The sequence below is a fragment of the Glycine max genome, chromosome 14 (assembly GCF_000004515.6).
Source record: "Glycine max cultivar Williams 82 chromosome 14, Glycine_max_v4.0, whole genome shotgun sequence".
NCBI lineage: Eukaryota > Viridiplantae > Streptophyta > Magnoliopsida > Fabales > Fabaceae > Glycine > Glycine max.
In genome coordinates this window covers 34,785,364-34,812,561 of record NC_038250.2, presented here as the reverse complement: position 1 = coordinate 34,812,561, position 27,198 = coordinate 34,785,364, and the positions used below count along the sequence as shown (strand labels likewise).

General features: G+C 40.7%; 1 non-coding gene across 1 annotated transcript; it reads left to right on the top strand.

Annotated features, from left to right (window-relative positions):
• LOC106795813 (GRF1-interacting factor 1) lies at positions 1–24,544 on the top strand. Its single transcript, XR_003264490.2, has 2 exons — positions 1–47; positions 24,147–24,544. It is a non-coding gene; the product is annotated as a GRF1-interacting factor 1 (transcript).
• Positions 24,545–27,198: the final 2,654 nt, after the last annotated feature.

The following is a 27,198-nucleotide window of genomic DNA, read 5'->3' as shown; positions in this document are numbered from 1 at the left end:
ATGACCATATCAACTCTGTTAATAGTAGAGAAGAGGTTACCTTCAAGGTCAGCACGTGCACGAGTGTAGAAAACCTTGACTAGCTCTGGATAAAAAGTTATTTTCTTCTGCACCAGCTTTGATAGTCCTTCTGCTTTTAGAAGACTAGGAAAGTTGAACACTTGTTGTGACAACCACTCTGATGCAATCCTACCCCCCCAATGGAATTGGATAGAAGACTCCAAGAAGATTGGGCTAGAGATGCAAGAAAACGCCCTAGGGTTCTCACGAGCCTTACAGTAGATTTCAGGCCCATGGGCTAAGTATGAGCTCACTTATCTTAGTACATATTAGATTAAGATTTCATTATTTTTGGGCCTTGTATTTAGGGCTCCATAATGTAGGTAGGGTACCCTATAAATGTAGGATTTTTCATCCCTTGTATTTTAAGGCACCTAGACTAGTTTTTGTATTAGGGGTAGTTTTGTAATTTCATATGCATTAAGTGAATATTTGATGTGTGTGTTGGGAAATAAATTTAATTGAATTGGGAGAAGCCCAATCCAATTAAATTTTAGAGGGGGAGGTGAGCATTTACTTGCTACACCCCATTATCACATCATATAGTCACACTTTGTGCATGTCCTTCATGCTTTGTGCATGTCCTTCATGCTTTATACGCCTCATGACACCTAAGCACACTTAGTGGAGAATCTTGGACTTGATCTTGGATTAGTAGGCTGAACCATAGCTAAAATTTCCTAATCATAATTAGTGAAATTTTGGCCCCAAAATTTGGCTCCACAAATTCAAGTGAAATCTTAATAGAAATTCAAATTTCCCTCCAATTTTGTGTGACACTTAGGCTATAAATAGAGGTCATGTGTGTGCATTTTTCAACTTTGATCATTTGAGAATTGCACTTCAAAGTTTAGACCTCATTTGAGGCACCAAATTTCGTGCTCCTTCTCTCCCACTCCCTCCACTCATCTTCTCCTACCTTCAAGCTCTTATCCATGGCTTCCTATGGTGGTGAGCTTCTTCTTGACTCATCTTCTCCTTGAAGTGGCATCTCCAATCATCTTTCTTCCATCTCCATTCTGCTTCCATTGATGAAGAAGATCCAAGGCCTACAAGCTCCACATGGAGGTACATCATGTGGTAACAAGAGCATCTTCATCTAGGTGATGTTCTTCTGCTTCCTCTATCTTTTTGTTCGGCCAATTCACTTTAATTCCTTGTTCTTCATCTTATTATCCATGTATATCCTCCATTATCTTGTGGTTTGGTGCTATTTATAGTAGATTCAAAAAAAATAAACCGATTAAATCATAGATCTACACTTGTTCTTGCATTTCAATGGTTCAAATTTTATTGATCTACTCTCGAATCATGTTTTTGTGGTGATTTTAGGTTCTATTATTTTTCAGTAATAATCTTCTTGTGCTGAACCTTTAGATCTAAATTTTCTTCCAAAATATTGTTTAGAAAAAAAAACACAAAAATCTAAGTGTAAATCCCTTAATCCATGTCATCTTAGAGTCATGTTTAGTCATAATAATTGTCACATTTTGTTCTAAGTTTGTGTTGAATTTTTATTTTGTTGATTGAATTCTAGATACATTTGTTCATGTATTCTTGTCATTATTAGCCTATATTTTTAATTTTGAGTCTAATTCATGCAAGTTATTTACTTCATAACATGTTTTAAATCAATTCCTAGAAGTAGTCTTGTTGTTGAACTTTTTTTTGTTTTCTAAGTTTCCTACATGATGCCTATGAAGAAGTTGAGTTGTGGTGCTGAGTCGTGGCTGGATTTGTGAATCAAAATAAGTCTTAAGATCTGTTAAATTTTTTTATTCAAGATAATTGAGCATAGGCAAACACAAATTGTAACTATCTAAGCCTTAAGCAACAAAAACACTATTCTTGATTTCTAGGTTGAAATCGCTGGTGTTGGCAGCTTGAACATATGAACGTGTATAAATTATTGGGAATTGGTCACTACAAATTTTGAGCTAAAAGTTTTACTGAATTTTTTAGACATCTGGAAAAAAATTATAAAAAAATGAACCAAGTGATTTGGATAAAAAGAAAAAATACAAAAAATCACACAAGTTGGCTGAAAAATCACTATCTAGGAAAAAAAAGTGAAAGGGAAGTGTGCTAGTTGTTTTGGCTTGAAATTTATTCTATTAGTGGTGCCTATTTTATACCAATCTTAGTTCTGAAATTTCAATTGAAAATGAGTGTGAAAACAACTGCCAAAACTAGAGGTTTCTTGAGTCTTATTTTTTTAGTTTTTTTACTCTACTTTAGAGTCATTCTAGGTTTCTCTTTGAGTCCTAGCTTGCTTTTATGTGTTTTTCATTGCTTTAATTGTTGAATAATCCTTTAAATTTTGTATTCTTAAAACTCTTTTGGTTTATCTTTCATTTCATTTTTTGATCTTTGGTTATTGATTGTCTCTTTGTTTCCTTGTTTGTGAGTTGCCATATAGGGAATTGGAAAGGAGGATTGGTGCCATCCCTTGAAGAATTTGAGTCAAGAAGCAAGGGGCCAACCAACTTAAGAGTTATTGGACTAAGAAGCACTCCAAATTCAGTGAATCACCAAAGAGAGAGCAACCACTAAAATTGAGGATCGTTTTGTAATTTTGTAATTGGCAATTTACTTACCCTCGTTGCTTTCGAGTTTTGTAACAAAAAGGCCTTTCATTGGAAGTGTGTTGGGAGCCTCCAATAGGTTACCAAACTTCCATTTGTGTGTAATAATTTTAGGCAATTTTCCCTTAGGATAGTGAGTGTTTTGTTGGGAACCTTAAATGTGGTCATCCATACACTCCTAGGATTTCTCTAGTTTTCATTTCTTTCACTTTAATTTCTTGCTTACTTTCATAGCTTATTTTCTTTAATATTCACACCCAGTTTATCTTGGTATTGCATAATACTTTCTTCTTGCTTATCACTCTTATCTTGAGTTCTTTTGAACCCTAGCTTTTACCTTTTTTTAAAACCCCCAACAAGAAAGAACCACAACTTAGGAACCAACATGAGTCATCATTCATCTAGTGTTATTGGTGAGGGTACTAGTCATAAGGATCCTCTATCTAGAATTTTAGATGAGTTAAGTTCCCTCAAGTTATGGAAAGAAAAACTAGAAGGAAAAGAAAAAGGGAAAGAGAGGGTAGAAGTAAATCAATATGAGAGATAACAAATAAGAAAGGAAGAAAGAAGAAAAATAATGAAAGAAATGAAAAGAGAAAAACATGTCTCCTATAGTAGTCATGACTCTTGCAAGAGTTTAAGTGAAGAACTTAGCGACTATTATAGAGGGCGCCATAGTTCACATACTAAACATCATTCCCAAAGAAGATAAAAGGATAGAAGGCCTCAAGAGGCTAACATTAGCCTCCCATATTTCTATGGAAAAGATAATGTTGAGGCCTACTTAGATTGGAAAATGAAGGTTGAACAACTCTTTGCTTGCCATCATATCAGCGAAGAGAGAAAAGTTCCATTGGCTACCCTTAGCTTTCAAGGGTATGCCCTCTATTGGTGGACTTCCCTTGTTAGGGAACGAAGCACTATTAGAAAATACACTTTCAACATCGGTTATTTAGAACATTCAACATCGGTTATAAAACCGATGTTGAAAGTGCCGATGTTGAATGTAGTAATGTTAACATCGGTTTTGTAGAACTGATGTTAACATATATATGACAACATCGGTTCTCTAAATACCCGATGTTAAACACAATGAACAACAGCAAAAAAAGTGTACGCATGATGAATGTTGACATCGGTTTTGTAGTAAAACTGATGTTAATATGTTATATTAACATCGGTTTTTTAGAAAAACCGATGTTAATGTAATATATTATCATCGGTTTCCTACAATAACCGATGTTAATATATTCCATTAACATCGGTTTTGCTAGAAAACCAATGTCAACGTTGATGATGCATACACTTATTTGGTGTAGTTCTTTGTGTATAACATTGGTTATGTGTACGTAACCGATGTTAATATTCAAATGTTCGCATCGGTTATTTATAGGTAACCGATGTTAATGTACAAGAGTTGACATCGGTTATCTACAGATGACCGATGCTAAAATACAAACGCTGACATCGGTTATACACAAATAACCGATGTTGTTTATGATATTAACATCGGTTTTTGTTAATAATCGATGTTGTTTTCAAGTATTTTTTTATATATACTTTCTGTTTTTACAGTAAACCTAAAATTGTACCTGTCAAATGCAATTTCAGACCCAATTCACAGCAAATAAACATTTTATTCTGCTTTCAAGAAGTTTTTATGATAATAAACATCAAATAATTGATTTATCATAAAGAACAATCATCAAATGAATTCAATGTTCATGTTACATAGAAAATGTCAAAAATGTGAAACCAAAGTAAACTAAAGCTAAAGATAATGTCCCTAAATCCTAGGCCTGATCTCTAACTCGGAGATGAAACTATGCCCACTGGATCCGCAATGCCTTTAATCTCTCTGGCTCCAATGGTCTAGGATCATTAAAATATTGCATGATGAAATAAATCATAATAACTTAATAATGTAATACAAATTAGAAATAAATCGATTTTGTTTGAAATAAACTTACCGCTTCCCGATTATTCCTAAAAGTTCCTAAAATGATCGTGGACATCCAGTGCATCACATAGTAGCCGCACTCAGTACTTCCTTTTTGTCTATTACACTAAATACATAATGAAATTTGGATATTAATTAAAAAACTAGTATACAGACACATAAAGAAATATATATAAGTGGAAGTTTTATGTAAGTGACGTACCTTGACGACAATCCACCTAGCAGAAGCCTTTGATTTAGGCTGTGGAGCATCATCAAGACCTTTGATAGCATTGTTCCATATGAGTAACAATTAAAAACTGGTGTTGTACGTTGAGGTATTACAATGCAAATGTATTGAAAAGAACACTAACCTATTAATAATCCCCTTAAGGTAGTTGTCTGGCCTGTTATGCAATGAACAAAACCAAACAACTAGGTGTTCCTTGGGCAGGATGACCACCATTTGCCAGTGTCCGCTGCAGTGGAACCTAAAATGGGTTAGTACATTAGTAAACATTAATTAAAATTAGTTATTTTGTGACTTACCCATTTAGGTAGGCTCCAAGATAGACATCGCGTTGTGAACTCTGCATCCAACTCTTTATGTAACTTTCAGACTCAAACTGCGATTGCCCAGACCTCTGAATGGACTGTGGCTCGAGGAATCCATAGATATCAGAATTCCCCACTCGCATACATGTTTCTGTGAGATGTTTGTTTATGTTAAGTGAAAGTTAAATATTTATGAATTGAAAGCAATAACTTAGGTAATTAAAAGTAATATAAAATGACTTACAGAATCCACAACTGTAACACTGATATGCTGAGACATTGACCACCGTGTGCGATTTCGGAGAGGTCTTCGTGCTTTATGTAGAGGGGGAAATCTGGATTAAAGACCCCGAACACGGTGGCATCCCATCTAACCTGATAAGGCCTCAAGAAAAGCTCTGGGATGGTCAATGTCATCAGATAAAGCGGATCATCGACCTCCGGATCGGGCTTCGGAGGTGGTTTTGCCAGAGACACAACTACCTGTTCATGAAACAAAGTTAAATAGCCTAATTTGGGGCACGCTTAATGAATTAATTTAAAAAGAAGAAACATATAGTAAGGACAATAAGTACTTGTTGTGATAAAGACTTGACCAGATGTGTCGCCCAAGCAAGGAAGGTGTGAAGTGCCTACCCCACTAAGGAAACCTCATCAGTGGGTACAGGAACTGGAGCATCTGCATCTGTAACCTCCTCCACACTCACCTTTACTTGGCCAGGCAACAAAGGAGTGTTATGAACAATAGTGTATCCCTCATAAACTCTCCCCATGGCAACCAGGCAGGCAGGATCTGCTTCTATGTACAAGTCGCTCCTGTTAGAGTCACCGGTCTTAGGATCGTTTCCTGAGGGATCAACACAACTCCCCTTTATGCTCACTCGAGGACCGGAGGGACCAACTAGAGGCTCAGGAGGCACTGCAAGTCCCTGAGATTGCATCTGCGACTGAAGCTGGAACTGCATGTGGCTGAAGGATGCCATGACCTGCCTCGTCACTTTCTCTGTGATGGACTCCTCTAGCTGGTCCCTGATTTGCTAGGTCAGCTGCTACAATTTGTCAGGAGGCAGGGAGGAAGCGCTGCGGGACGTCCGTGGAGCCAATCCAAAGTATTGCTTGATGGTGACACCGGCTCCAGCAGTACGGACACGCCCAGGGTGCTATGGACGTCCAATGGCAGCGACGAGAACATCCTGACGTCCATGGGGGACGAAGGATCCCTGTGTGGCCTGCTCCTCAAAGGAATCCTACATAGAAAACACATAGTGGTACATGGCATTCTCAAAATATTGAAATATAATTGTAATGGTTACTTGAAAATGACTTACAATCTTCTCAGCGATTTCCTTTGCGGCCTCAGTCGTCTTCTCCCCTGTTTTCTTCGTGTGGGTCATCTTCCACTTCACGTGGTGTCTGACCGGGTATGGAGGGTCGATGACACCATCAACGCTTCCTGACTGTGTAGCTTCCTCCAGCTTCTTCTTCGTCTTCTCAGCCAGGAGCTTCTACTCCAAATAATCATAACCCCCACGAGACAAAACATGGGGGGCAGTATTCTGCTTCTGGATGGCCTGTGCCTTCTTGCGCACATCCTGAAAAAATTAAACAATAATGTTTGAAATTGGTAGAATGAAGTATAACAACATCATGTTTTTTTGAAAAACAACTTAAATGGCAAGGAACATACCTCCCAAGAAGGGTCTCTGCGAGTCTGGAAAAACTGGGCCCACTTTTCCTTGCTGATGTCGTATTTCTCACAGACAGTCTCCTCGACACTATCCTGATCGGCTGCAAGGGCCTATTTCCTCGTGAGGTCTGATTTAAAGTGCCTCCATCTCTCCCCCACAGTCTACAGTAACTTCCTTTTCATCCTACTGTCAGAAGCCTCTGGGATATTAAATTCCGCCTGACAACATCAAATAAAGTTTATTTTTTACAATAATGTATTTTTTGGCTATTAATTAAACAAAATCAAATAAGAAAAGAAAAATACCTGAATATCCTCCCAAATCAGGTCCTTTTGAGCAGTAGGGACCTCCTTCCAATTCTCGTAGGTGACGTCCACCTTATCATGCGCCCCAATCCCCAAATATGTTCTTAATTTCTTCCTGTGGGGGCCGTCGGCCTTCCTGGTAGCAGGATCAACATGCACCACTGGTCTCTCAGCACCAGGTGGTCTAGTGGACAACGATCGTAGACGTGAGGCTTTGCGTGTCCGCTTCACGGCAGACGGTGAAGCCGATGCATCCGAAGGAGGAGAAGGAGGAGGTGGAGAAGGAGGAGAAGGAGGAGGAGGAGGAGTGGAGGCAGGTGGAGAACCCATGATCTTTTATACAATAACATACAACAACATACAAAATAGGATCAATCAAAAGAGGATCAGTCATAAGTTTTTTTTGGAAGGCAAAAGTATAATATTATTAATAAAACATAACTGGACCAGAGGTACTTAGGAGATCAGATACAAGACACCCAAGGTGCCACCTTCCAAAAACATAAAACCCAACAAAACCCCACCACAGAAGGAGACAAGACAAATTAACCAAAGGACTCTGAAAGATTGGTAGTTGTGCTTTTTAATTGTGATTTGGGGCAACCATGTTATAAAAAGTCTATTACATGTAATCAACAGTCAATGTATGCTTGATGGAATATAAATACTATATCTTGAGAAATACACATGTACATGGCATCCTTAGGACTTCATCCAGCTGATGTTTGTCGCCAGTTTCATCATCCACCACCCTTTTCTTCTCTGCCTTCTCACGTTTGTTGTTGTTAAACCCATATTTATGCCTTCTTCCCTTCATGTCTTGTTTTATCACAACTTTAGCCGAATTTCCTATCTTCAGCACAGTTGAATCTCTTGTCTTATTCTCCAATGACACACTTTGATGGCCTGTATCTCTTTTCTTTGTATGTTCTAGTGGTTCAGCTTCAGAATGCATGGAGCAATCTGAATTTTCCAGTGATCACCAAAGGCTTCTGCATCAGCATTGACACTCTCTACCCTCTTTGGTTTATGCTTATGTGTTGCATTCTGTGCATCCTCCTTATAATTCTCAGATTTATTGGAGGTCTCACTAGAAGAATCAGCACCAATCCGTGCCTGTTCCTCCTCTACCAGCTCAATATATGTATCTCTTTTCTTCGTATGTTCTAGTGGTTCAGCTTCAGAATGCATGGAGCAATCTGAATTTTCCAGTGATCACCAAAGGCTTCTGCATCAGCATTGACACTCTCTACCCTCTTTGGTTTATGCTTATGTGTTGCATTCCGTGCATCCTCCTTATAATTCTCAGATTTATTGGAGGTCTCACTAGAAGAATCAGCACCAATCCGTGCCTGTTCCTCCTCTACCAGCTCAATATCTTCCGTTTCACCTTTGCTTTTGTAAACTACACTGTAATTTACAAAACAAAAGTTGAAAGGAAAGATATTGAGTTGGTAGACGAGGAAGAAGCACAGATTGGTGTTTATCGTTCTAGTGCAACCTCTTATAAATGTGAGATTTAAAAGGAGGAAGCACGGAATGCAGCACAGAAGCATAAACCAAAGAGGGTGGAGAGTGTCAATGCTAATGCAGAAGCCTTTGGTGATCACTGGAAAATTCAGATTGCTCCATGCATTCTGAAGCTGAACCACTAGAACATACGAAGAAAAGTGATACAGGCCATCAAAGTGTGTCATTGGAGAATAAGACAAGAGATTCAACTGTGCTGAAGATAGGAAATTCGGCTAAAGTTGTGATAAAACAAGACATGAAGGGAAGAAGGCATAAATATGGGTTTAACAACAACAAACGTGAGAAGGCAGAGAAGAAAAGGGTGGTGGATGATGAAACTGGCGACAAACATGAGCTGTATGAAGTCCTAAGGATACCATCTAAAAGAAAATACCGATGCCTCAATCAGAGAAAAATGTAGCTGTCACTTACTTGCTTTGGTGACCTCTGTCTCTACAGAAAATTACATTACACGATGTTAATCAATTCTCCTTCATCATGATCATTTCGATTAGCATGAATGTCGTCAGCTTCTTCCTCTCCGACAATGTTAGGAGTGATTTGAGTGGTCAAAGGACTAACATAGGTGTCTGTCATACCCTAATTTCGTCCGGGGACCTTTGCTTGGTGGCATGCAACTTGTGTTTGGTCATTTTGAGGTGCTTCGCACCCATCATTAGGCAATTTGTGAAATTCCGTGACGTGCTGGAAATCAAAAGAAAATATTGATGCACAATCTGTAAGGTTCCGTGACACACCGGAAATCAAATGGAAGCATCATTGCACAATTAGTGAGGTTCCGTAACATTCCGTAAGTCAAAAAGGGGATGATTATGTAATCCGCAAGGTTCCGTAACATTACGGAAAGAAAACAAGTATCGTTACGAAATTCATAAGTTTCCGTAACTTTACGAAAAAGAATCACCAAAAAAAGGCAGGGGGTAAATACAACTCCCGAGCCTTTCACTTAAAAGTTCGTAGATCGCGTCTTTTCCGGTTTTTCCGACGTTTTCCTCAAATAAACGTTGGTGGCGACTCCGCGCGTATTCCTTTCGTGGAACACGCATCCCGCGAGTCACGCGTCGCCCTCCCGCCGAAGGGTAGGTTGCGACAGTTGGCGACTCCACTGGGGACTGTTTTTAGAGAGTTAGGCCATTTAATCTTGTGCAAAGTTTTGCCATGACTTACTCCTTTGTTGGTTTCCCTTCATTATGTTCTTGTATACATAACTCTTTGATGCTTTTAGTGCATTTTTTTGTATGCTTGAGGTAAATATTTATTCATTTGATGCATACAAACACCAACACTATTTGTACACACTGTGAGTTGAAAAAGGGCCTTATACTCGGGTTCATGGGAACATAAGGAGTGGAGGTGAATCTGTGATCATGCTAGGTCTCCAACTTGCTTGATTACAGTGAACCCTCATCTAGAGTTTTCCTCTTTGAAAATATATCGTTGCTAGTAGTCCCTACTACTGCAATATGTTCTTCGAAGGGGATGATACCTCTAGAGACCTTCAAGAGAGATATGACCACCTTGGGAATTACCACTAAAAGCCTTGTTAGCTCCCTCTCATATAGGTCCCTTGAATAGGGGCACGGAGCGGACACGCTGCGTGCCATTTTTCACACTCCTATACATAATTATCATGTACCCTTTTGCTTATATTTTGTGAATATTGTCGTACTATGTACATCCCCGTATTGTACCTTTCGCATATGCATCATGTGCGGGTTCCGTCTTAATCCCCTCTCTTGGGCAAACCAACAGAGGGTCCGTGTCACCTTCTTAAATACATACGTTGGGCACTTTGCTACCCCAAGACGTTGTATCTAAGAAGGAGACAATTTCCCGGGCTCCCGTATTCATAAATTGCATCCGTGTCATATGCATTCCTTCGTGCATTCATCCATTCCACCCATGATAGATGTCAGAGTTTTGATTCTCACTAGATCTTGTTTCACTTTAGTAAAACATGGGATCAAGTCAAAAGCCTTCGCTTAAAAAGAGGTTTTATCAAGTCAAAATCAAGAGCTTAGAGGTCACCAGTTTACGAAAATTGGGGCAATTAATGGGTCAACTTCAACGGCAAGCCTTCCGCAAAGCATATGGTAAGCATTTGGGACCTAGCTAGGGTAGAAGTCTCCATGGAACCAATTGCATCCCTTGCCCAGTATTATGACCAGCCCCTAAGGTGCTTCACATTTGAGGACTTCCAGCTAGTGCCGACTGTGGAAGAGTTTGAGGAAATCCTGGGATGCCCACTGGGAGGAAGGAAGCCATATCTTTTCTTTGGGTTCTATCCCTCCACGACAAGAGTTGCCAAGGTAGTGAAAATCTCAGCACAAGAGTTGGACCGTGTAAAGCTAAACAGAAATGGAGTAGTCAGAGTACCAAGGAAGTGTTTGGAGGAAAAGGCAAAAGCCTTGGAAAATCAAGGCAAATGGGCTTTCCTTTATTGACATCTTGGCACTTTTGATCTTAGGAGTTGTCCTCTTTCCAAATATGGAAGGGTTAGTGGACCTAGCAGTGATTGACGCTTTCCTCACCTTTCATCATGGCAAGGAAAGCCCGGTCGTCGCCATTTTGGCCATGTATGACACGTTCGACCGGGGATGTGAAAAGAGTGGCGCAAGAATTGTTTGTTATGCACTGGCTCTCTATGTGTGGCTGGTTTCACACCTTTTTCTCCAAGAAGGTAGGCCCGTCTATCCGCTACAAGGTCACCGCTCGTGCATCGAAAAAGGAAAGGCGAATTGGGACCAACTCTTGGCTAGCATGGAGGGGCGTCTGTTAATTTGTTCCCTCGCTAGAAGGAAGGAAGAATCAGGATTCTATCTTCATGCGAAGGATGTCCAAATGTTCCCTTGATGGAACAAGGGGTTGTATTAATTATAATCCCGTCCTCGCCATAAGACAGCTTGGCTACCCCATGAGAGGAGTGCCATCAGACGAAAGCATCACGCCTTTCATCGCACGGGGTTTCAGTGACCCCAATGCGAGGGTACTCTAAGGAGTTCACAAGGCATGTGATGCGGTGTGAAGAAAGGACAGAGAGCTTAGGGGAAGCAGTAATGGGAGCATCGGCGGCTATCATAAGTGGCTGAGAGTCCGGACACAAGGATTGGATTGGCTCCCAAATCTAAAGACTATGAGAGATGATGAGGTTAAAGCTTCGGAAGAAAGTGATAAGGTACAAGCCCTAAAGGCAGAGCTTGAAAAAGCCCGGGTAGTCGAAGAGAAGTTCAAGTCCATAGCCATCAAAGTCTGAAAAGAGTATGATGAACTAAGGGACGTCAATATGGCCATCGCTGAAGCCTTGGAACGAGAAACCAAGAAGGCCTGAAAGGAAGAACACGACCAAAGCAAAGTTTTGAGGGGCTTTATAGGGTAACAATAGTGAGCTCAAGCTCCGAAGAGGTGAAAGGAATCATCACGGGTCAAAGGCATGATCTTGAAGGACGAGCTAAAGGCTTGCCTTAGGTCGAAAAGAAATTTGTCCCAACAGTTAAGCGAGACTGAAGGGAATATGTGGGCCATCATCGATGAGTGCAAAGAAAAGCTAAATCTAGCGGCGACTCACGAGCAAAGGCTAGAGGATGAGTACGCCAAGATATCAGCAAAAAGGGAAGCAAGGGAAAGGGTAATTGATTCATTGCACCAAGAGGCAACAATGTGGATGGACCGATTTGCTCTTACTTTGAACAGGAGTCAAGAACTTCCCCGATTGCTAGCCAAGGCCAAAGCAATGGCGGACACCTACTCCGCCCCCGAGGAGATCCACGGACTTCTCAGCTATTGTCAGCATATGATAGACTTAATGGACCATATGATTAGAAACCGCTAGGAAGTTTGTATTGTCACTCAGATCTTGACTAGTTATAAACTTTCTGAATAAAATGAGTTTATCCCACGTTTTTACTCCAAAAATCAGTGCGAATCAAGTCACTCCCGCATTTTATCTCTAGCATGCATTGTATGTTGGTCTCGTCCTTTGTCACGGGAAGCCGGAAGGTCCATATCACCTTCTTAATTGTACACATGGGGCACTGCGCCACCAAATGCGCAAGTAAGAAGAGATAATTTTCCGGGCTCTCGTGTCCGTAAAATGCATTCATATCATGCATCGCATAAGCATCTCTTCATAACATCATAATGAACATATCGTTCCTGTATTTGTCCGTTATCATATTCCAGCCTCACATTTTGCATGAGTCATTGCATCATCATGCATATGCATTCAACATACTTTTTGTTCTACAAACTGCATACCTTTTGTTTTCATGTTTGCTCATGCATGAGCCTTGCATTTTCCTCTACAAAACAAAAACAAAAAAGGAAGCATGAAAATTCATGATGCATTCTTGGTTGCATATATTCGGTACCATGAGCCAACCATGTTGGGATCATAAACCCATTTCTAAAAAAAAAAAAAAAAACACACACAACAACAAAACAAAATAACTGAACATGGTACCTAATGCATGGTTAACTAAGAAAGGATGTTTCTTCGGGCATCTCAATTTGATAATTACATTCTCCATGCATAGTATGCGTATTCCCGAGTCTTTCATCCCTATGAAATGTTGTTGAAGTATTGGCGATCAAAATTGTCATTCCCTGGGTTATGGGGTTGAACCAAGCTCCCGCTTTTACGAAAAGGTTCATCGAGTCAAGTTGAAGCATGGAAGTGACCATCTTGCAAAAATTGGGGCAAAAGATGGATCGTGTTACATCATTGCTTCGTCTACTGCCAAACACGCTTAGGATTGTTGATATCCTTGTTACTTCCAGCTTCACCTTGACAAAGATGTCATGGACCATGTTAAAAATTTAAATTGATTCAACCCCATGTCCTGCGTAAAAATTCGCAATACTTCAACTATGCATCATTCGCATACATCCATACTTTTCATTGGTTGCATTGCTCATTACATTCTTTCCTTGAAAAAAAAGAGAACTTAATCATTGTTATAAAAAAGAAAAAAAAACACATGTTTTATGGTGCCCTCACCGAACTTGTGCTAGAGCTAGAGTAATGGGTGAAGTAGAGGAGATACAAGAGAAGATGAAGGCCGACATGGAGGCCATTAAAGAGAAAATGGCCACAATGATGGAGGCCATGATGAGCGTGAAGAAGATAATGGAAGCCAATGCGGTTGCAATTGCCGCTACCAGCGTTGTTGCTAAGGTGAACCCGACGTCCCCATCCGGCATCAACCAAATGAATCATCCAACCTCAGATATGGTAGGCAAATATTTGGGAAGTATGGGCGGCCCCCATGATGTGCAAATTCAAAACGAGCACACCTTCCCGCCATATGGCTTGCCTCTCAACTATACGCCACCCAATGTGGCGTACACTCCCAATAAGAATGTCAATAACTCCACTCCTATACCCATTGAGAGCCAGCAACCCCAAACTGATCATGCACATGTCTCTTAAACCGTGGAAGAGACACATGAAATTCCCCACCACAATCTAGCCGACTTCGAGCCTTGGCTCGGATATGCCACTGAAGGGCAAGCAGTTGGTGGTATACCCCTTGAAAACACTTCGGAAGGCCCTCAGTATCACCCCCAGCTACACCTCTTGCATTCCACGACAAGTAAAAACCCTCGTGCTATGGCAGAAATGGAAAAGTTGGATCATTTAGAGGAAAGGCTCAGGGCCATTGAAGGAGGTGAAGATTATGCCTTCGCTAACCTAAAAGAGTTGTTCCTAGAACCCAATATCATCACCCCTCCCAAGTTCAAGGTGCTGGACTTTGACAAGTACGAGGGGACTACTTGCCCCAAGAACCATCTAAAGATGTATTATCGGAAGATGGGGGCATGCGCAAAAGATAAGGAATTACTGATACATTCCTTCCAAGAAAGTCTTACTGGGTAGCTGTTACCTGGTACACTAACTTGGAACCTTCCCGAGTCCATTCTTGGAAGGACCTAGTGGTTGCCTTCGTTAGGCAGTGTCAGTATAATGTCTTCGGATAGGATGCAACTATAGAACATGTGCAAAAAGGGGGCACAAATCTTTCAAAGAATACGCCCAAAGGTAGAGAACCTGGCAGCTCAAAGTGGCACCTCAATGACGAAAAAACGATGACAATGATAGTAGACACATTACCAGTATTCTACTATGGAAAATGGTGGGCTACGCACCTTCAAAGCTTTGAGGATTTGGTCTTTGCCAGTGAAAGGATCGATGTGGGTCTGAAAAAAGGCAAATTTAGTCATCCTGCTTGGACGAATGAGAAAACTGGGGCAAATGAAGTGGGTGAGAAAGAGGGAGAAACCCATGCTGTGACTGCCATTCCTATACGGCCAAGTTTCCCACCAACCCAACAATGTCATTACTCAGCCAATAACAAACCTCCTCCTTACCCACTGCCCAGTTATCCACAAAGGCCATCCCTAAATCAAACACAAAGCCTGTCTACCGCACTTCCAATGACGAAGACCACCTTTAGCAAAAACCAAAAAACACCAACATAAAGGAATTTTGCAGCAAAAAGCCTGTAGGGTTCACCCCAAATTCCGTTGTCATATGCTAAACTTGATCCCATATCCACTCAATAATTCAATGGTAGCCATAACCCCAACCAAGGTTCCTCAACCTCCATTTTTCTGAGGATACGACTCGAACGCAACGTGTGCTTATCATGGAGGAGCCCCGGGGCATTCCATTGAGCATTGTATGACCCCGAAGCATAAAGTGTGAAGTCTAATTGATACGGGCTGGCTGAAATTTGAGGAGAATCGCTTGTTGAATCCTAACATTGACAAGCAACACCATACATGGGGCAATTCTGGAAGCTGTTGTTATGACTCATCAGGATTTTCAAGTTTATGCCATAAACCACAGTTACAATGCTAAATGATATGGATAAAATGGACATCCTCTCGCGAACACATCTTTGCTTATTCAACTTCCACCGAAATGTGAGTGTAAGCCATTGGTCTGTTTGCTCAAGCAACCTGCGCTCCTGAGTGTTGACTTCCAAGACCGTTCAATCAGAGATTACTCATCTTGCACGTTGGTGGGGGTGCCGTAAAACAACGAGTAAAGTTCAAAACAAATAAATTTCAAAATAAAAAATAAGTTTCAAAATAAAAAATAAAAAGGCATTTGATTGACTGTGTTTTCAAGTAAAAATATAGACGTTCATGTGACCTCATTTTGTCTTTTTAGAGAGGAGTGAGTTATCAAGAATAGGATGTTGGACAAATGGTCTCAGTTACCTTAAGAAAAAGGGGGGTTGAATTAAGATGCAAAGACTATTCCCCAATTGAACTATCACTCTTTCTTTTTGGATTAACAATGCACCCTTAACATGAATTACTCAAAAGACAATTCAAAATAAACTTCTTTAAAGCAAAAGATAAATAGCAATAAATAAAAGAAGTTTAAAGGAAGAGAGGAATGCAAACTTGATTTATACTGGTTCGGCCACTTCCCGCGCCTACGTCCAGTCTCAAGCAACCCACTTGAGATTTTCCACTCTCTTTGTAAAACTCCTTTTACAAAGTCTGAACCACACAGGGACAACCCTTCCCTTGTGTTCAAGAATCCTCTACAATAAGAGACTCTCAGTCTCTTAATCCCTTTTCAGAAGTAAGAAGAAGAGAAGAAGAAATCTCTCTTAAAAAAGGATAGATTGTACAATGAAGACCAATCGAAATTCCTTATTGAATATGCAAGTGGTTGACCAAGGAATCTTTTTGAGAGGATAAGACAGTTCAGTTCAGAAAAACTCTTAATCTTTTGAGAGGATAAACTTTGTGGGCAATGAAAACTCTCTTTAAATTCGTGCTTCCAAGCCACCTTTGATGGCCATTCATAAACCATTTGAATAGATGTGACTCTTGGAAATTATTTTCCGAAAATCCCCTCTGGTAATCGATTACAAGACTTGTGTAAACGATTACAGGTTTTGAAATTTGAATTAAAACGTTCAAAAAACTGTTGGTAATCAATTACCATCCATGTGTAATCAATTACACATTATAAATTTTGAATTCAAATTTCTAGTGACTGTTATAAACATTTTCAGCTGCTGGTAATCGATTACCAGAGAGCAAATCTCAATTTGAAATGATAGAATTCTTTGGTCAAACCTTTTGTTTTTCAATTTGGAAACTTCTTCCTAAGATTCTAGAGATCAACTTGATCATATATCTTGATTTTCTTGGATTCTTGTCTCGAATAAAACTTAGAAGCACTTGATCCTTCGGCATCATCAAAACATCAAAACATCTTGCTTCTACATAGAAGTCATTTGACTTAATCCATCAATTGAAAAAAATTCTTCAACTATTTCTCGTCCTTGGAAAATTCTTTTTGCAAAAATCAACTGCTTCTTTCATTCTCCCTTGCTACAAGGTCATGACGAAAGATAACAATTGGTACCTCAAAGCCTTACACTGGGGCAATGAGGGGCATCGTGCATGAGCCTCAAGTGAACCTAGGGACAAATCAAAAGTTCTCACCCATCGATGTTTTTTTTTAAAAACAAAAAAAATAATAATAAAATAAAAAGGGGGACAAACCCTGGAATTTCAATGGATTGGTTAAACATCAAATGGCTCAATTGCCGTCACTCCAAAATGGTCAAGTGACTAAATCAAAAAGAACATACACTCTGAGGGAGTTCCCGGAGAGATTTGCAAAAAGATAGGATGAGATTGCATGAATTATCACCTCTTTCAAAAGGACAGTCAATCTGTGTTTTCCAAAAAATTAAATCAAAATCAAAATCACAAAATAGGGAAAGAATGTCATGAACGTTGTACAACTTTCCATTACATTGCATTGTTTCATACGAAGTCTGCATTTACCGCATTTCAAGACAAAGGTTGCATGCATCTGCATCCCTAAAAATCATGTTAACTGCATAGATTTCCTACATCTAATATCCAGTCGTGTGGATTTGGGATGACCGACCCTCTCGATGAGTCGATCTCTTGCTTTCTCATAAGGGTGAACCCTTGGGTACTAGTACCCTCACCTCTAGAGGACTACATGTCCTCGCCTTCAGAGGACTACACGTCCTCGCCTTCAGAGGACTTCACGTCCTCACCTTTAGAGGACTACACGTCCTCACCTTCAGAGGATCACACATCCTCACCTTCAGAGGGCTACACGCCCTCGCCATCAGAGGACTGCATGTCCTCACCTTCAGAGGGCTACACGCCCTGGCCATCAGAGGACTGCATGTCCTCACCTTCAGAGGGCTACACGCCCTCACCTTTAGAGGACCACACGTCCTCACCTTTAGAGGACCACACGTCCTCACCTTCAGAGGGCTACATGCCCTCGCCATCAGAGGACTGCATGTCCTCACCTTCAGAGGGCTACACGCCCTCGCCATCAGAGGACTGCATGTCCTCACCTTCGTAGGGCTACACGCCCTCACCTTTAGAGGACCACACGTCCTCACCTTCAGAGGGCTACACGCCCTCGCCATCAGAGGACTGCATGTCCTCACCTTCAGAGGGCTACACGCCCTCACCTTTAGAGGACTACACGTCCTCGCCAACAGAGGGTTGCACGCCCTCACCTTGAGAGGACATGCCCTCACCTTTAGAGGATTACGCATCCTCGCCATCATAGAACTACACTCCCTCGCCTTCAAAAGGCGACGCGTCCTGAACTTCAGAGGGCTACACGCCCTCGCCTTTAGAGGGCTACGCGTCCTCACTTTCAGTGGGCTCCATGTCCACACCTTAAGATAATTTAAGGTCCTCTGCCCTTAAATGCTTAACCGAGACTCGCGCTCCCAGTTAAGGGGCCAGTAAATTCCTTTTATCAGTTTCTGGGCCACCCCCTGATATTGGAGGAGGGCCAACTGTGCGAGCACAACCAGAGAGGGAGGCTATCACACAGCTACTATGCATATTGGGGCAAGATTTCACCTGTGCCGCTGCAAAGAGACGAGTGCGGATCATGCGCACCAACATGACCACTCTTACATAGATATAGATGACGTTGCCACTTAGCAACATTCTGCCCAGCGACCGCAATGCCGATCTCCCCCTGTGGAAGTATCAGTTGGTCTGTGTCGTTCCGACATAGGTAAGTATGCATATGGTTCAATTGATTTCTGATGCCATCTATTATTTGCAGGGATCACACCCACAAAGACACCCAGTGGACCCGGAAAAGTCCAACAGGGCCCTGGGGTTTCCAGCTCTGGTTACGAGCCTATATCAGTCCTAAAGGGTGCCCGTACCCCCCGACAAAGTCACGTCATCATAGGTAAGTATGCACATCGCTCAATTGATTTCTGATTTCATCTATTGTTTGCAGGGATCGCGCCTGTAAGACACCCAGTGGACCCGAAGAAGTCCAACAGGGTCTTGGAGTTGTCAAGCTCTAATTACGGGTCTCTGTCAGTTCTACGGAGTACCTGTCACCTCCAGCAAGGGCATCAGGCCCCCTACTAATCGAGCTTTCATCAAGAAGTACTGCGTCTCCAGGCAGGCACAGGGCGAAACACCACAGCAGCCTGGGGATGGCCGGCAGCGGGCAACAGACGCACCGCCATCACCTCTAAAGTTCACCTCTGCTCATCCACAAAAAGGTTTGAGTATTGCCTACACCACATGGCCGACCAATAGGCGACCAAGTCCAAAGCCAAAGGTAAGCAAAGTACTAGGTCAGTGACCGACAAGTCATAAGGCGTCCAGCTCAAGACGTTAAAGAAGTGCTACTAGGAGGCAACCTAGTACCTTTTGAATCTATGCTTGTTATTTGATCACTTTTTATAGTAGGACGCACCTAGTTGCTCATGATCCTGGGAATTTAAATAAAACAAGCGCAAGCTCGGAAGGTAGTCATACCTCACAAAATATATATATGTATGTTTAGGTAGTGAAAATACCTTAGACATGCATGTATGTAAACAAAAAAAACACTTCACAAAATATATATATGTACGTTTAGGTAGAAAGATACCTTAGATATGCATGTATGTAAACAAAAAATACTTCACAAAATATATATGTATGTTTAGGTAGAAAGATACCTTGGATATGCATGTATATAGCAAAAATACCTTACAAAACATATATATGTATGTTTAGGTAGCAAGATACCTTGGATATGCGTGTATATAGCAAAAATACCTCACAAAAATATACACATGTTTAGGTAGCAAAATACCTCATGAAAAAAAAACAAACAAAAAAAACAAACAAGAAAAAGAAATAAACCAATGATAATGATAAAAAAAAAGGAAGAAAAAAAAGAAAAATAAGTTGTCTAGCTGAAAAACCAACATGCTTGTGAAAAGAGATGACTTCCAACTTTTCTTTAAAGAAAAATTCGTTGATCATAGCTAGTTTTTGGAAAAAAAATGTGTATACACCTGAAGGGTGAATGCTGTGAAAATTTTCCCGACGCCTAAAATGGACTCGGATGAATGCACAAATTGATAAAAGAACATATTTTGGAATCATTGGGTTGATCTAAAATAGAGGAAATGAATCCTGAGCCCTAGCATCACATGACCATAAAAATTTGACACTTGAGTGTCCGCATAGGTGCATGCATGACCAGTTTTGCATAAAATTTCCAAATCATCTTTTTTGCATTTGTGTCATGGAAATAATGTGGGGCATCCCTTTTTATCCTTGAACCAAACCAAACCCTGACATGTATCATGTCTAGTCATTCTACAAGCCTTGAGCCAAAATCCTAACTCACCATAAACCTTGACCCAGGGTGAGAATGTCAATCCTTACCCTCGGAAGCAAAAAAGAAAAGAAGGAAAATTTCCAATCAAAGAGAAAGCAAAAAGAAAAGAAGGAAATTCCCAATCAAAGAGTGGGAGAAAGTAAAAAAAAGAAGAAAAAAAAGAAGAAGAAGAAGGAAAGAAAGCTCCTGATCAAGGATCGAAAGAAAACAGAAGAAATGTGCAGAAAGGTCTTTGGACCGGACAATATCTGAACAATACAGAATTGTCACCAAATGAACAAAAAGAAGGAAAGGAAACCACGACCTAAAGTGGTCTTCTCCCTTTAATTGCCAACCAAAATCTTGTGCGCTAGCGACTTTTTCGCCCCGCACTAAACAAAAACAGAAAAGGAAAAAAGCCAAAAAAAAATCAAAAGCCGAAAAACCCACCAAAAGAACCCGTTTCCAAGGGAAGTCCTATTGATCCATGATCACGCATGTAATCTTTGATTTGATAGGAAATGATTTGTAAAATCAAGTCATGACATATCTATGGTTCGAAATTAGGATCAAACACTTACCTGTGCGAGATTGATACACTTTGAGTGGATTTCTTCTATTTTTGTCGAACCCAGTGTTTCCTCTAAATGGTCATTTAGAAACGAAATGCTAAACATCCAAAATCTCATTTATGGTTATGAGAAAATTTCATCAGCATACTCTCCTTCCCTGGTAGACGCATTGTTTTTCACTCAAAAAAGCATATGCTGCTCTAATCAGTTGGAATATTTGTCTCTTTGCTAAAGCATGTTTGCATTTTAGTGGAGAAAACACCGAGACTTTTTCAAGTCTCATAAGCGCTCTAGAACTACGTAGGTCTGAGTTCCTCATTGGAGGATATGTAGGAGCAGGAGCCTCGCTTTTGTCAACCGCACCGCTTTTTGTTACCATGACCCAAAGGCTGGTAGCCCGCGGAGACGCCTTACGGTTATCCGCACCTTGTCATTCAGTGACCCCAAGTGTGATTGATGAGCGGAGACAAATTATGGTCATTCTGCGCCCTTTTGTCATCCAAAGGCGGCGGACCCCAACTTGCGTTTGGTCATTTTGAGGTGCTTGGCACCCATCATTAGGCAATTTGTGAAATTCCGTGACGTGCCGGAAATCAAAAGAAAATATTGATGCACAATCCGTAAGGTTCCGTGACACACCGAAAATCAAATGGAAGCATCCTTGCACAATTAGTGAGGTTCCGTAACATTCCGTAAGTCAAAAAGGGGATGATTATGTAATCCGCAAGGTTCCGTAACATTACAGAAAGAAAACAAGTATCGTTACGAAATTCGTAAGTTTCCGTAACTTTACGAAAAAGAATCACCAAAAAAAGGCAGGGGGGTGTACTTAGCAAAAATGGGGGTGCAAATAGCAACCAGGCCCAATTGGGCCCTCCAGAAGATTCCTCCAGAAGGCTGTTGCTTCTGGAGGAAGCAACCCTGGTCGCCTGGGCTAGCTGAGCTCGCCTGGGCGAGCTGGGTGGCAAGCTTCTCCCCCAATTTTCTATAAATAGGGGGAGAAGTGAAGTAGAAAAGGGTTCAGCCCCTTAGGTACTTCTCTCTCTTTCGAATTTGCTTAGAAAAATTGTTTCCGTGAAGAAAATCCAAGCCGAGGCGCTTCCGTAACGTTTCCGTGAGTGATTTCGCGAAGGTTTTCGACCGTTCTTTGACGTTCCTCATTCGTTCTTCATCGTTCTTCGGTCTTCAACGGGTAAGTACCTCAAACCAAGCTTTTCAATTCATTCTATGTACCCGTGGTGGTCCACACTTGGTTTCATGTATTTTTATTCTCGTTTCATTCACTTTTTATACCCCCTTTTGACATGCTTAAGCCATTTTATTTAAGTCATTTCTCGCTTAACCTAAAAATAAAATAAATTTCCACCGATCGTTTGAATTGTATTATCCGTTAACTTTGGTTAAAATGAATTCCGACCGTTCGGTCGTGCCGTAACCACGTTGGAAATCAAAAAAGAGGTAAAATAATAATATAATAATAAAAAAAATGTCTTTTAGTAAAATAAAGCGAAAAATCAATCGGACGTTTTCTCTTTGGGATTTCTCATTCTTGATTGAATTGACTAATAACTATGGTAAAACTAAGGCTAAAATCAACTCGCCTAGTCAAGCTCGTCCACAAAAATAGGTTTTTGAAAGTTTATCACTTCAATTTCTTATTAAGTAAAATGGGTCATTTTTAAGGTCCAACGCCTTAAAATGATCACCTTTCAAGTAAAAAGAATCACTTGATTCATGCATAAGAAAGAACTACGTAGGTCTGATTTTCTCATCCCAATGAGGAATACGTAGGAGCAAAGGGAAACACCCTTGTCGACCACAAAAAGAGAAAAAATATAAAAAGGGTATAAAGGATATAAGGACATAAAAGGGAACGTAAAAATCAAAGTCATGTTTGCACATTCGATTAAAGGCTGCCGTCTCTTGTGACGGACGTGTGGGGTGCTAATACCTTCCCCGCGCGTAAATACAACTCCCGAGCCATTCACTTAAAAGTTCGTAGATTGCATCTTTTCCGGTTTTTCCGACGTTTTCCTCAAATAAACGTTGGTGGCGACTCCGCGCGTATTCCTTTCATGGAACGCGCATCCCGCGAGTCACGCGTCGCCCTCCCGCCGAAGGGTAGGTTGCGACAGTGTCCATGTATGAATCATCATCTTCTGCATTAACACCAATTGTTTTGCCCTGCAGAACCACGCACCACCTTTCATCACAAGGGTCTTGCACGTAAAATACTTGTCTAGCTTGTTCTGCCATGATGAAAGGGTCATTGTGGTAACCAAGTATCTTTAGGTCTACCAACATAAATCCTATATCATCGGTGCGCACACCGGTGTTGCTGTCAACCCATTTACATTTGAAAACACATACCGTAAATTTCACATAGTTAAGCTCCCAAATTTCATCAATGAACCCAAAGTAAGGGATGGAAGCTACACAGGGATTGGCGTCATTGACACTTGCAAAGTGTTGAGATTCAGGCCTTAGGGTGACCCCGCTGTTCTGCATTGTACTTTTGTCATCTTGTGCTTTTGTGTAAAATGAATACTTGTTTATGTCGTATCCTTGCCAGGTTATAACATTTCTTTTAGGCCCATCTGCTAGCTTTCTTAATGTTTCTGAATCATTCTCATCTGCAAAGATTGTATCTTTAAACCAATCACAAAAAGTCTTGTTATGCTTTTTCAACACCCAATTCTTTGACATTTTCGGATTATTCTGTTTGACTAAAGCTTCATGCTTAACTATGTATGGCAAAACTTCATTACTATTGCTCAAGACATACAAGAACATACAAAAGGTAAAATTCAATTATAGACAAATATAGACATCAGCAATTGTTTATGTAACTAATTTTAAATGCTGGGTTTCAAGGGTGTTTATGTTTTATTATTGTAGTTGGGTATATGTGTGTGTGTGTATCATGAGGGTCTGTGTGTATCATGAGTACCAATGCTGTGTATATGAGACAAAAGATCATGGAGTTGAAGAAGAAGGCAGGGGAAGCCACTACACCCAGTGGTTGTTCATTCATGAACTTGGACAAATTCATTAAGGAGGTGTTGCTTAATTAGATAAACCGAAAAAGTTTCTTCTACAAATCAAAATTCTCCTTGCTTGCCTTGAGATAGAAAGCCTCCACAATTATTGGATTTTGCCCTTAACATCTTAGCATCGGATTCTGGCTCCCCTTCTGTTCCTTTTGTTGTGGTCCTAAAACATCATAATGATCCTCTTCTCCTTATTTCAGGAACCTATCAAGGCTGCAAAGAAATCTCATGTACCTAGCTGCAATAGCTGATTCTCAACCACAACCATCTCCATTGGCTGGTCAGGTACATCATACTGTTGGGGATATCACTGCAACAGCCTTTCTCAGTGCTTCAACAGCAGCCAGGCATGCACAACCAACTTGGCATAAGCTCCATTGGACGTCAAGGCCTCCACATGCTGCAAAGTGAAGCCACTAATGTTGGAGGCAATGCAACCATAGGAGCCGGAGGAGGGTTTCCGGACTTTGTACGCATCGGTAGTGGCAAGCAAGATATTGGAATCTCTGGTGAAGGCAGAGGAGGAAACTCTAATGGCCACTCTGGTGATGGTGGTGAGACACTTAATTACCTTAAAGTTGCTGGTGATGGAAGCTGAACTAGCCAGGGAGAATGGTAAAAGTTTCCTTGGCCCTTAGTCGTTTATTGAGTTAATTAGGAGAATTGGGCAGTGGAGATTAAGTAGGGAAGGGAAGGAAGAAAGCGAAAAGTTGCTGCTTAGATATCTTGTTCGTTAATCTTATGCTAAAGGGAAACTGCCTTAACGTTTCTGTAGTACTAGTATTTTCTGTGTGTGGTTGTGTGTGTGTGTGTGTGTGTTTCTCTCTGTGTGTGTGTGTGTGTGTGTGTGTGTGTGTGTGTGTGTGTGTGTGTGTGTGTGTGTGTGTGTGTGTGTGTGTGTGTGTGTGTGTGTGTGTGTGTGTGTGTGTGTGTGTGTGTGTGTGTGTGTGTGTGTGTGTGTGTGTGTGTTTCTGTGGGTGTGTGTGTGTCTGTGTGTGTGTTTCTGTGTGTGTGTGTGTGTGTGTGTGTTTGTTTCTGTGTGTGTGGCTGTGTGTGTGTGTGTGTTTCTGTGTGTGTGTGTGTTTCTGTGTGTGTGTGTGTGTGTGTGTGTGTGTGTGTGTGTGTGTTTGTGTGTGGCTGTCTGTGTGTGTATGTGTGACTGTCTTCCATTGTGTTCCTTATTCTAATGACTGTGCCGCGAAGCAAAATAGGGAATGAAAAGAGAGAATCGTGAAGGGGAAGGTTAAACCGAAATCTTCCAAAAGGTTAAAAAAAGAAGAAAGATAGAAAGAAATATTAAGACATGGTCGGGACTGATGATAGGAATAAAGAGAAAATAACCACTTTTGACATCATGGAGGTGTGTGAGAGAAAGAGAAAGAAAAAAGGGAATTATTCAGATGATGTTGATTCCAATAGTGTTGAGAAGGTAGTAGCTATGTGGGAGAGGAGACTTTCGTTGAAACTTCTGCTTGCTGCCTTGAATGGAAAGGATTCTGCAGTAGCTATGTGCAAATTCTGTAGGCTCATGGGTACTACCACTGCTGAGCTATTGTTGAATCGGTAAAGAAGAACAAGAGTTCAGTTTCTGCTGATAAGTCCCTAACACTGATTTCCATGTTTTATAGGTTTAAGGATACTTGGGTGTGGGGAGCTGCATGTAATGGGATCTTCTCTACCAAAAGTTCAATAAAAAAACAAATATATAGATAATACAAGAGAGAGAGAAGGGCAGTGGCAGTCACAACATATATATAGAGAAGGGCAGTAGATAAAATTACAAAAACATTCAACACTAACAATGAACAAGTTCTGAGAGTTAAAATCACAGTAAATACTTCAAAGATATCAGTCCAATGAAAGAAAGGTCATGTAGACAGGCATGAACATATCAGTCCAATGAAAGAAAGGTCATGTAGACAGGCATAGCATAAGTTACAAATATACCAGTAATGCATACAACAACAATTTCAAATTAGTTTTCGAATCAAAGATATAAATACCTGAGTTCGAGGCTTCAGCATAATTGACTTTCTAGCAATGACTGCAGGACCAGTTTGAATTTTCAAACAGCAATGACCACAGGATCAACAATGGCTAAAATCGCTCCTAATGGAATCTGAAAATAGTATGGCAGCAGAATTTAGTGTTTAGCAAATTAAATAAAATAAGGCAAAATGACATTATAAATAATATATTTGATTTTGTCCTGCATCCATTTCCTTCCCTCTATCTAGTTTGGAGTCTTATACTCAAATTACTTGCTGACTTTCTTCTATATTCACTCTTGCATTTGTGGGAGCTTGTGATTATGCTTAGTCATGTTAATTTCTTCTATATTCACTCTTGCTTGTGGCTAATATTTATGCCCCTTGTGATTTAGAAGGTAAAAGACAGCTATGGCAGTCTTTGAGTACAAGGAAGCTTCAATCTCAATTGGGTAGAGGTATTAAGTGGGCCTCTATCAGGAATTTGGTTGGGAAGCATAAGATAGATCTTCTTTGTTTGCAAGAAACAAAGAGGGATTCCATTGACAGGGCACTTTGTCAGGCTCTGTGGGGTCACTCAGACTTTGATTGGGAATGGTTTCCTGCGGACAATACAGCTGGGGGGCTTCTCTGTGTCTGGAATAACAATAACTTCCAGGTTGATATTAAAATAGCTTGAAGGGGTTTCATCATGTTGGAGGGGGTATGGCTGGTAGAAAGTCAGAGGGTAGTGGTGGCTAATATCTATGCTTTTGGTGAGCTAGAAAGCAAAAGACAGTTATGGCAGAGGCTATATTTAATGAAGAATTTGTCCCAGGTTCAGTGTTGGTGCCTTGTAGGGGACTTCAACTGCATCAGACACCCAGCTGAAAGAGTGGGAAGCACTCTTTGTAATCCAGACACTAATCTTATAGCTGAATTTAACGTGGTCAATGTAGACCTTGTCTGTATCCAAGAAACCAAAAGGGAGAATTTTAATAAGAGCATTTGTCAGGCCATTTGGGGGGACTCGACTACTCAGTGGGATTGTGTTCCTTCTGTGCAGGCTGCTGGTGACTAAAATAATCAGCTTTTTTGCTCCCTGACACATTAGTTATAGTTTTTATGTGTTGTGTAGCACTTAGATTACAAGAGTGTAAGCAAGAGGCAGAAGAAAGGAAGGGAGAGATATGGAGGAGTTTTTTCTGGCAATGAAACTGGTTTTTTCAGTTGCTGTTGTGGGGATTCTAAGCTGGATTCTTTCTGTGTATGGTAATTTGTGGCA